We start from the raw sequence: 10,052 nt of genomic DNA on the forward strand, positions 1-10,052 counted from the left end.
ACCTGGGGCAGAGCAGCTGGGGTGCTGCCGGGTTGGTCCAGTAGTGCCCACGGGCGCTGCAGGACCAATCGGCAGCGCCCCAGCTGCTCTGCCCCAGAGTCCAAAACAAAAGCCTGGTCTGCTGGGGGGGGGGAGCACACTAGCTGCGCCCCCCCCCCAGCAGACCAGGGACACGGGGAGCAGAGCCGCAGCGGCAGCGGGGTGCCGCGCCTCTGAGGCTTTGCTCTGGCAAAGCCTCAGAGGCGCGGGACCCCCCCGCGGCTGCGGCTTCAGACCGGGTGCCTGTGGTCTGCTGGGGACCGTCCGCAGCAGACCACAGGCACCGGTCTCATGCGGCAGCAGCAGCGGTTCCCGCGCTTCCGAGGCTTTGCTCTGGCAAAGCCTCAGAAGCGCGGGAACCCGCCCGGTGCCCCTGGTCTGCTGGAGACGGTCTCCAGCAGACCAGGGGCACCGGAGCAGCTTACGAACGGGGCTTTCTCGCCCCAACTTCCGGGGCGAGAAAGCTCCGTTCGTAAGTGCGGATCCGACATAAGTCGGATCCGCGTAAGTCGGGGACTGCCTGTATAACAGATATTAACAGCAGTTAGTCAAAATTAAGCTACTGTGCACTCTGTAAGTTTAGGCAATGACACCTGCCGTTCAGGCACCTAGTGCACCCCCCCAGGTCGGCCGGAGAGCACCCTCTGCGGTGTCCTTTTATAGACAGGTACAAACAACTTACATCATTTCTTTACGTACCAGGTTACCACCCTCTGTTGCTTAGTTACCACCCCTCACCTTATGGAAGGGGGGCTTACTTACTATCCTTCATGCTGTCAATCTCGACCTGGTCCTGAACCTAGGTCGATATGTGCATTAGTTTTTTGGGAGTTTTTGTACCAAGACATTTCTTCTTAAGATGTTCCAATACTCCCCTTTGGCTCACAGTCTGTACCCAGTACCTTCCTGTGTCCTTCCATGCTCGACCTAACTTACACAATCACACAATTTATCAATAGGGCCTCTTTCTTGGCTCCTGTTACTGAACCAAAGTTTTGCTCACTAGATTGCAGGCCTGTTGCTGTTTTCATGTTATAGGCCTCTATTTAGGCCTGCTGACTCCATGTTACTGACCTCAACTTACTACATTCCCCCACTTTTTGTCCTTTTATGGGGAGGATGTTTACCCATCGTCCCGGAAAAGCATAATGCATGAACTGAAGGTGACCCAGTGGGCTAAACACTGTCATGTGGACACCTTTGTCGTACTGTTCACACGCTCATGCCCCATCTGTCCCTTAGTCTGCACATTCCCTCGTACGACTGATGGACAGATTTTATTTTCCAATTCTTTTCAGTCCCTTATGGTGGGCCTGGGAATGTTAGACCCAGGACCGTACTGAGGAATGCAGGTTTTTTGATTGAGTTTTAACAGGCTTTTCAAATAATTAATATGGAAATGGTGTATCTTTTGTAGAGTACTTAGGCATATTTGCTCAGTGCACCTATGTATATATGGCATAACCTTATAGCCATTTGTAACTTGGTATTGTGATTTGGCTCGTGTGGTACTGCTGATAGCCATACACTTCAATTAGGGCATATATAATTACCATTTGTACTATTATTAATAGTAGACTGAGTGTTTTTTAGTGATTTTAAATACTGGGATAGACATTGTTAGAGTGTGTCCCACAAGATTATATATAAGAAGCAAAACAGAAATTTGGAGTAGTGACATTATAAATGAGGCCTTTTATAATAAATGTTTTGTACTCCAATACTACCCAGTACTGTCCATTCATGTTATACATCAGCTTTACTGCTGGTGGTCACCCTCTGCAATAGACTTTGCTAGGCAAGAACCAGGAATGGCTAGCGTCTCTGTTCCATTGGTCGCAGTGCTCTGTGACACACCAGTCAGTTGTTTTTTATGGATTCTGTCTTCCAGACAACTTACTGAATGGACAGTAACCAGTTTATTAATTATTGCTGTGTTAGGATTCGGGATTGGTCCCAGACACTGAACAAAATTGTTTGGAATAATATGTGCCTCGGTTTAGGTTTAATGTCACTGATCCAAATCATTACGAGTAATAACAGGGATTTGTTTTTTAACTCAAGTTGTAGTTTTATACACTTAATTTTCTTTTGTGATTCTCTCTCTCTCCTTTTTTTTTAAACCCTTTTTTATAATTGCTCCTATTTGGCTAAACAATTTTTCACCTATTATGGCTAAACAATTTAGCAATGCTATGCACATTGTAAATGGTGTACAGCAAACATACAATAATAATACAGTGATATAGCAACAATAGTGGTACAGCAAACAACAATTGGTTTTACATAATAGCTAAGTTTAAATGAACTAACAATGATTTCTAGCTGATTGCCAACTTAATTGTCCATATATGGGACATTGAGGTGAACAGTCTTTTATTTATAAAGTACTTCATTTTTCTTCTCTTTTCTTGATGCTTAGGCATTTCTTCACTGCGTGCTGCTATCTTTTAGTGTTTTTGTGCTGTGATATCGTCTAGTGTTTTTGATCTGTAGGATAAACCTTAAACTTCAGTTAGTTGACATAATACAAGTTTTTCTTTACATCTGTCTTGTTTTTAGTAACTTAAATTTAATAAACAGGTTAGTCAAGTTTGTTTATAATAGGGATCAAGTCTTTTATAATACAACTAAACTTTTGCAATTGTTGTACAGATATTTATTTTCACTGGAGGTTTATTACCAATTTTGTCTTCCAAATATAATGCTTAACTGCTAAAATAGATACTTACAATGTTCCATGAGATGGTGTATTGCTTTTCCATCAAAGTGTTTAACAATGTTACCAAGTTTATAGAGTTAATTTCCTTGTGATACCAATTCCACTTTTGTAAACTGTTTAAAAGCACAAAAGTTAACAACTATTTTCCTTTAATATTCTATAATTACCATATTCTATAATTACACAATTGCTTTTGTCCTTAAGTCCGAGCAGTGGGTAGTAGGGAGTGGCCTCAAAGGAATAGGAAAGCAGAGGCCCTGGTCTTTTGTCTGGGTGTCATGTTACTGGATTTTAAGGGGAGCAGCCAGATCACTGATGCACCAATTGGGGGGAGGTGTTTGCCCCAAAGTCTATACAAAGGGGGCCATGCGAGATGTCAAATGAAAGCTCATGTTTTACTGATTCTGTATATGCTACTCATGTACTTGTATGATATCTGTATGTGGAGTTATGAATATGGAGTCTGTGCTGATATTGGCCTGCACTGCCTGTTGTAAAGGAGGATTGTCCGTTGAATGAGTATGCTAATTAGCACTGGTCCAGGGACAATGGCTCTCAAGGTGCCCAATACACACCTGAGGACTGTGTCGGGGAACATGCAACCCAGCCAGGGCAAAATGGCTGCTGACATATGAAACAGAGCTAAGTCACTCGACCATGTGACCTGCTCCACTTGGAAGGTACCAGGGAGATATACAAGTGCCATGAGGCGGACTCCATCTTGTCTTCAATTCTGCTACTGATCCTAGATGCAGCCTTGCAAGGAACAGAAAGCTGACCCATCCTGACATAGGATGAACACCAGAGACCTTTAAGATAGCAGTTATAACATCTCTGCTGAGAGCCTGCATCGAGAACTCGGTGACTGGTGCATGTAATGTATTCTCCTTAACAACCTTACTCTCATGCTTTTCTTTCTTCTATTAATAAACCTTTAGATTTCAGATTCTAAAGGATTGGCCCGGCGTGATCTTGTGAGTAAGATCCAGAGTGTAAACTGACCGGGGATTTGTGGCTGGTTCTTTGGGACCGGAAAGACCCGTTCGGGGAAGGTGAGATTGGGTTCTACAACCCCCTCACCTGTGTGCAGGCCCGGGGCTAATTGTGGCACAGGCGAGAGCTGGGGTGTCTGAGGGGTTTTGCTCGTGAGGCTTCTGGCTGGCCAGATTGGCAGCTAAAGCACTCAGTGTGACTGGTTTATGGCCTATTTGGGAAAGGCTTCCAGTCTGGGGCTGTAAGGAGCCCCGAGTTTTGAGCAATTCGCCCTGAGCGGATGCCCTCAGCTGTGCCAAGACCCGGCCCGGTCTGTCACAGCCACCTTCCCAGCTCACGTCAGCCTTCACCCTACCTTCTCCCCATTCATCTTTCAACACATAAGGACCCCTCTGACCCACCCTCCTCTTCCTCCCTAACGGCCCCCAGCCCAACACGCTCTTGATCCTTCCAGTCCACCCGTCCATCCAGTGGATCCCTCAACCCCTCCTTTCTCTTCCTTTTAACACCCCCAGCCCATGGCAATGTGCACTCCTAACCCTGCCTATTCTCCACCCATAGGGCCAAGGGCACCATTGTTTGAGGGGGGTAGGTACCTTTGGTCCTATGGGTGTAGAATTGGGTAGAGAAATGGGGTAGGAGGGCAGTAGTCCCCCTCCTGAGTTTGAAACCCTGGATTTCATACATGAGGTGTGCTTAAAGCCCATGTCCTAACTCCAGAGGCAGTTCTTAAATGCAACAGAGTTTGAGCTGATGCGGCTTTGCCTTTGGGGCATGGACTTTATTATGCTTAAATCACCCCGCCCCTCTCGTTCTTTATAACAAATGGACGGACATTCAAGCAGTTGAAGTATTGTTAGATCCTCATAAAAACATTGCTGGGTACTCCCCTTAAAAGATGGGGGGGGAACCCACTCTGGCACAACAAATGCAGGAGCAGGGGCCCGCAAAAGTACCCCAAAACCTGATCTCTCCAGGCTTTGGTACAAAAACTTCCCCCCAAAATCCTAAAACCCAAATTTTAGGGAATATCCACTGCCATCACCCAAGTAGTCCAAGAAAACTAGGGATGAGATCACTTGGGAAACCTCCTCCCTAAAACCTCAGGGGTACCTCAAGCTCTTTTTCCCCTCAGAGCTTGAAAAAGAAAAGAGAAAAACAAGCTGCAGTCTGTGCTAGCTGACTCCCAGGCAGACAGACAGAGAGCTTACAGATAAAACTAGGACACCAAAATAAACCTATAGCAGGTTAATTAGAAAAGAAAACAAACTTTTTATTATCAAAACAATACTACCGTTGCAAGTATAGTTAAGGTAGCTAGATGGTAAGGGCCAGCAATTTGTATACTCAGAGGCTGTGTCTATACTGGCCACTTATTCCGGAAAATCAGCCGCTTTTCCAGAATAACTTGCCAGCTGTCTACACTGGCTGCTTGCTTTTCCAGAAAAGCACTGACGATCTCATGTAAGATTGTCAGTGTTCTTGCGGAAAACTATGCTGCTCCCGTTCGGGCAAAAGTCCTTTTGCGCAAAACTTTTGCGCAAAAGGGCCAGTATAGACAGCTCAGCTTTGTTTTCCGCAAAAAAGCCCCGATCGCAAAAATGGCGATCAGGGCTTTTTTGCGGAAAAGCACGTCTAGATTGGCATGGATGCTTTTCCGCAAAAAGTGCTTTTGTGGAAAAGCATCCGTGCCAATCTAGACGCTCTTTTCCAAAAATGGTTTTAATGGAAAACTTTTCCGTTAAAACCATTTCCGAAAAATCATGCCAGTCTAGATGTAGCCAGAGACAATTCTGTGAGTTAGAAAACTTCATTACAAAAGAGAAAAAAAAAACACTTTTAACATCAATTTGAAATTCCCAAACCATAAAACAATTAAAAACCTGATAGATTAATTAAACTTTGCCCTACTTACATATTGTGAAAAGACTTTTCTTAGAGAGAGCGAGACAGCCTCGCAGCTCCCTGTTACCTGGAAGAACCCACTCTGCCTCAGACAGAGGAGGAAAAAGTTAAAAATTCCTTTGTTCCCAGTTTGAAATCCCTACCTGCATTGTTATTGGCTGACCAAATATCTGGCTAGGATAACCCCTTAACCATGAGGACTGACCAGCAGCCTGGTGGCTATGATGGGGAGAGTAGGAATGAGTGTTATGCTTTTGGGATCTGCATTTGGACCACTGCTATTAAACGTCTCACAAATGTTCTTGAAAAAGGAGAGACTAAAGGGATAAATAGTGACTAAATCAAAGTCGATAGGCACTTCCCCATTCCTCCTTTGAAAAGTACAAGAGCCCAGCAGGGACTCTTGTGCATTTCAAAGTAATGGAGCTTGGGTTCAGCTGGGGACTCTGAGTCCCCCACTGACCCCAGGCTCCATGCCATGCTGCATGCCATGAGGAGCCCCAGGTCATGCCGTGTGGAACCTGGGGCCAGCTGGGGAAATGCCACGCAGAGCTGGGGATCAGCTGGGGAGTTCTCAGCTGACCCCGGGGTCCATGGCTGCCACTTTAAATGCGTGGAGGTGGCTTTTCAAAGGGGCAGCTGCCGCACAGCTGATCCCCAGCTCAGCCATGCAGTGCTGCCACTTTGAAGTACTCCTTCCCCCCGCCTCCGCTTTCTATCTCAGAGAGGCAGCAAGGTGTGGGGAATCGACTAGCTGACTAGTCAACAGACAACTATCCCATAAGCATTTGCTTATGGGGATAGACTTGTCTTTAACATCCCTAATCCAAAGCTGGTAGGAATGAGTTAAAAAGGGGTCTCACAAAACTGGACGTTTGGGCAACACAAGGGCATATGAATCCGTGTTAGCCAACACAACAGAAAAAAGAGAGGAAGCTGCATGTGAGGTGTGTTTGCATTCTTACTGGCTTGGACTCGAGTGAATGGAAGATGAGCGGATCTCTTGGCATAATCCTGATGTCAGCAGGGAGCTACAGCCAAGTGACCCGTCGGTGTTCAGTCTGTGTCTTGTAGCGGAACAGCCATGTTGTAGAAAGGGTTGGAGAGGGAGGCAGGTACTGGACGGTCTCATGCAGCTGTAGCATTTTTGGCAGTGATACTTCTTCCATGGGTTATTTGCTGTTCTTGCAGAGGCCTGCTGTAGGCAATCGGAGCCACTCTGGAGATCCAGCTAGATGAGGGGCATCTGCCTGAAGTGAGTCTGAGTCACCTGTTGTTCCTATTGACAGTGGAGCTGAGGAGGTCTCTCATGACGCTGTAGGAGCTGGTGTATGTTTTGTGAAATTATCTTCAGCCAGTGTCTGTGCAGCGAGGTGCCTCCTTCCGTGCAGAGAGATGCTTGTGATTTCCATGGGACAGATCCTGGGGAAGGCAGAGCTCTGCCCGTGGCTGGTAATTGTCTGGGATTGTCCTTTCCTCTCCGTAAGTAGCTGCACGTGGGTCGCTGCCCTTCAAATACAGCGATGTGGAGGGAGGGACGACAAACTACAGAGCATCTGTCCGTGTAATCACTGGACATCATCACATTGTTCTCCAGTTGCTTGCTCAATCATCACATCCCTCAGAGGACCAGAGTATTCTGGGTAGGGTGTGGGTATAGTGGACTGAGGGTGTGGTGAAGTGGAGATGGTCATAGTTTCTTATAAATTATGAGCATTTTAGGACCTGGATAGTCCGGAGAGGAATAAAGAAGGGGTCTCCAGTGACCAGCAGTTAGGTGATGCACATGTTTGTCTGTGTTTTGCCCACTAGTGGTGGTCGAGTTTACAAGTCTCCTCTCATTCTCTTTTCAGTTCTCAGTGGCATTGGATTCATGAAAGAATGGCTGACTTGTGCCAGAGACTAAAGCCTTGAGCCCATCACTAGGGCTGGAAGCCAGCTAGCGCAATGCAGACTAAGAGCAAATGGAAATTTGCAGTTTTCCCTCAGTACTTAGTTAGGCAGTTATACCTTGAATCTTTTAAAGTTATTTTGAATAATGTCTACGCTGCACACTTATGTCAGAATAAGCTAACTACTTTGAAATAGAACATCCAAACTACAGGGAAGCCTTGAAATTAGTCTGAGTCAGGCTCCCCTAATGTTGACGTACTACATTGATTTAGAGTCTCAGGAAGCACCGGGGATTAATTACTTTGAATGACTCTGGGGAGTAGTTATTTCTAAATAAGAACAGCTGAGCATATATACTGAAGACATTTCAAAATAACAATTTCTACATGAGGGTTATTCCTCATCACAAACAGGAGTCATTAGCCTGTTATTTCATAACTCCTAACTGCCTAGCGTAAAAATGCCGCAACAGAGCAACAGTGACACTCGATGGCCACTTTTGGCAATGCATGCACAATTCTGTAATGCAGCAACTCTGACACTCGGGGTGTGTCTAGACTACAGGGATTGTTCGAAAAATCTGTACCTGCGTCTAGATGGCCGCTGCGTTCTGTCGACAGTAAATCAACAGAATGCAGCGGTTTTGTTGACAGCAGTAAATCTCATTTTACGTTTTATGAGGAATAACATTATTTTTGACGGAGATCTGTCAAAAAAAGGGAAGTGTGGACGCGGGGAAGATTTTTTGTCGAAAATAAAGGCCTCCGGGTAGAAGCCCTGGTGGACACTCCTGCCAGACCTTTCATCTCTATTGTTCCTGCCCAGACAACTTTGGGCACCGGGGAGGGAGCATCAGGTGAGTGCTGTGAGGGTCCAACACACACAGGGCAGGGGAGGCGGGAGCAAAGCGGATGGTGCAGTACTGTGACATGTCATGCTGTTCACATCCTGGGAGGAGGGGGGCACACACACGACTGACCTCAGGGAGGGCCGTCCTACCCCTGCACCCGCATGGCTGCGAGGAACCACCTGCTCCTACAGACACTGATGCCAGGTACAGGCAGGGGTTTGGGACCCTGGGAATTGCCACACAGCTTCAGGCTTCTTAGCAACCTGTGGGAACCCCAACTGTGGCCTGGCACTTGTCTGTGCTGCTTGGCCAAGGGGTGGGGGGAGGGGGGCAGGATGGTGGCCTGCACACTGTCTGGGCTTCAGAGAGGCCGTGGCTGCTGCTCAGGGCATACCACTCCTTGCTGAGACCACATGAGCATCCGCTGATCCTAGAGGACAGGCACTGACTGCTGAGGAGGGCATGCTGTCTCTCAGGGAAAGTGTGAGCATGCATGACTGATGACTTTTCCCTCTTGTCCTCCACATCCAGCCCAGCTGTCCAGGAGGGTGGGGGGGGGGGGCACACCTCTCCCACCTCCCAGACGGCTGCAGGGAACCCATCGGCACTGGCGCACGTATTTGGACCTGGTGCACCAGCACATCTCGGCCCTGCCAGGGATGCAGGAGACATGTAATCAGAGGATGCAGGCAGAGACAGAGCGGCACAGTCGCTTACTGGACGAGTTTGTGCAGCAGCTGTGGGAGAAAAATCAAATAACTCCAATTGTGTCTAAGGAGGGACTGTGCAGGAAATCAAAACTCTCTAACAGAAAACTGCTGTAAGGGTTAAAAGTTTTCCAGGCCTCTCTCCCTGTAACAGAGAGAAATCATCTTAAATCTAGTCAAGACCCTTACAATGCCTATCTCAACTTCACGGAGACTCCTAGTCTGTCACAAATTGTCATGTAAACTCTTATCTTTGTCACAGTTTGCCTTGTAGACTCCTCACTCAGGTTCTCATGTGCCTTTGTTCTGTAAAACTTACTTCCAGCACACCTGGTGTGAACAGAAATGTCTTAGAGTACTTCTGCTGAGACTTTGATATGTTAAAGAAAACAATCAACAACTAAACTGTTTGAACATACTGTATAAAGGATCCCGGAAACTCTCTCTCAGGGCTGCTGCTGCTCTCACTCTGGTAGCTGTCAGCCTGCATGCATAATAAAATTTTCCTTTTGGATTTCTCTCCTGCCTCACTGCTTTGACCTCCAGCCTCGGACCCTTCTGGGGACTCTGTACCCCCGGGGAGCGAGATTTCCCCAACACAGTGCACTGCTGTTTGCACTGCTATCCGGGAGGCCACGGCCTTCCCCGGTCCTGTGTCTGTTCCTGCTCCTCCTGCTCAGCCTGCCCTCCCCCTCCACCAGCTCTCCCACCCCTCCCCTCACCCCCCTGCCCCCCCTTCACCTGCTGCCATCCCAGACTCAGGTACAGCCGCACCTCCTGCCCAGCCCCAGCCTGCACGCGCAGCCATCTCCAAGCAGGCCTCCGCAGCCAAGGTGGCAGGGGCTCGTCATCCAGGTGGCACCCTCAGCCTTGAGCCTCCCTCCTCCCTTCCAGGTTGACATCCCCCTTCCCACCTTTGAGAGTCAGTAAGGGAAGCACTTTA

At 47.5% G+C, this 10,052-nt stretch overlaps 1 long non-coding RNA gene across 1 annotated transcript; it reads left to right on the forward strand.

The window, feature by feature from the left end:
* The first annotated feature begins 371 nt into the window (after positions 1 to 371).
* On the forward strand, positions 372 to 9,819 carry LOC142823493 (uncharacterized). Its single transcript, XR_012898690.2, has 4 exons — positions 372 to 3,813; positions 6,851 to 7,111; positions 7,513 to 8,408; positions 8,934 to 9,819. It is a non-coding gene; the product is annotated as an uncharacterized LOC142823493 (long non-coding RNA).
* The last annotated feature ends 233 nt before the right edge of the window (positions 9,820 to 10,052 follow it).

The sequence above is a fragment of the Pelodiscus sinensis genome, chromosome 5 (genome assembly GCF_052426305.1).
Source record: "Pelodiscus sinensis isolate ZL-2025 chromosome 5, ASM5242630v1, whole genome shotgun sequence".
NCBI lineage: Eukaryota > Metazoa > Chordata > Testudines > Trionychidae > Pelodiscus > Pelodiscus sinensis.